Genomic DNA, 1,830 nt, shown 5'->3' with positions numbered 1-1,830 from the left:
AGTAGGCAATACGACCATGTCCCATTGGGGAAGGTGTTTTAATATTGCATGAAGTATTGGTTTTTTTTTATAACTATATATTTTATACTGAAATTTTATGTGCATGTGATCAGAATTCACACACATCTGAATGTACAACAATGGCTGGGTTCAAGCTAAAAAAGACCCTGCAAAGCTTTTCTCAAAGGAGAAACCTTTTCTCAAAGGGCTGTACCTGCTCCCACTCCCCTTGCCAGCGTGGCTCAGGAGGAGGGCACGGCACACAGCACAGAACAAGCCAGCCTGAATGTTTAGGGTTTGGACCATGGAAATAAGTCTTTTCCCCCACTTTTCTTTTCCTTCTCTGTGGCAGATATCCCCTGCAGCCCACTAGCAAAGGCCCTCTGGCAATTCACAGTCCTTCTGTCCCCCTATGACCCTGTGTTGGACGAGGCTACAGTTGCACCATACATTACCTAATTTCTTAAATACCTGTACCATTTAGTGTTGTCAATGAACAGTGGAAATGAGTATTCACTGCATAATAATGAGCAGAATCTGAGTGACGACTGAAGTTATTTGAACCTGCAAATAGGTGAGCTCAGCCTGACCATCCCTGCTTACGCAGAGGCTGGGGCTGCAGCCCTTCACCGTGGCACTGAGCCTGGATCGGAAAGTTGCAGTAACACCAAAGCCAGGCCTCAAACAAAAGGAAATGATAAGCTCCTACCGATTGCTTCCAACCCAGTCACACCCAAAGCGCGCCCCAGGGTGTTTCCCACTTGTCCCCACCTTCATATTTTCATTGCAAAGATTAATCTGAAATGCTTCCTAAATATCTAAGAAACAAAAGCACACTTGGAAAGGCTGGTTTACTACAAAATAAATGGCCACAAGAAAAAAATACAGCTAATTTAGTAGAGGCTGTTGTTCTTCACTTCCTGTTTTTCTTAATAATGTTACGTGCATATGTGTATATCTATATCTATCTAGTGAAATACCCCCTTATTCTTTCAATGTATAAATAGGGATGAGGGAAAAAATCCCTTTCCCTAGAGACATAATTAAATGATTATGCATCCATAATTTACTCAAAGTTTTAAAAGCTCAAGCAAGCATACAGCAGATTTCCTGTGCACAGCAAGTTTGGCACACACTATGTTTATAGCTGTGTTTTACCTACAGACCAACTCGATAGGAATACAGCAAAGCAAACACATCTACAGGAACTGCTCACAGACTGGGAAGATTTTGGTTTTCTCTCTCATTCGCACACCTTAACTTATGCTGAGTGGGAATTCAGGCCCAGACTCCTCAAAGACTTACACGTGTGCATTCCTTTACGTGCTGTGAATGATCCCACCTCCTTGAAAGGTTTAGCGTGTGCCTAAGTCTTTGCACAATTTGGGCCTGTCCTTGAACATTTAATGGCAAAAGCTGTACAGCTGTAAAGCAGTGGCTGGGGAACACATGTCTAAATCTGAGAATATTGATGCACCTCTCAATTTTGGCTTTGTTCTTCCAGAAACGTTTCTAATGGATGATGTATTTTCTTAATCTTGAAATAGGACATTGTTAGCACCAGTAGAATGAGGGTGCAGGCAGGGAACTTCCAGAGGAGCATCGTGTTTATTAGTCACAACCCTGCTGGCTTGCCACAGTGGCTGGAATTTGCAAAGGCACTCACCTTGTCAGGGAGGGATGAAGAGGACAATCCTCCTGAGAAGCCCTGGCTCTGGATTAGGGTGGAGATGGGAAGCAGGTGTGAACGCTGGCAAACAATTGGTGTTAGAAGCACAGGAAGGTAAATAATGTCTAAAATTGAAATAATAACAAAGGGTGAGCTAGGAA

This window comes from Mesitornis unicolor, unplaced genomic scaffold, assembly GCF_000695765.1.
Source record: "Mesitornis unicolor isolate BGI_N332 unplaced genomic scaffold, ASM69576v1 scaffold3201, whole genome shotgun sequence".
NCBI lineage: Eukaryota > Metazoa > Chordata > Aves > Mesitornithiformes > Mesitornithidae > Mesitornis > Mesitornis unicolor.
This window is presented reverse-complemented; position numbering follows the sequence as displayed.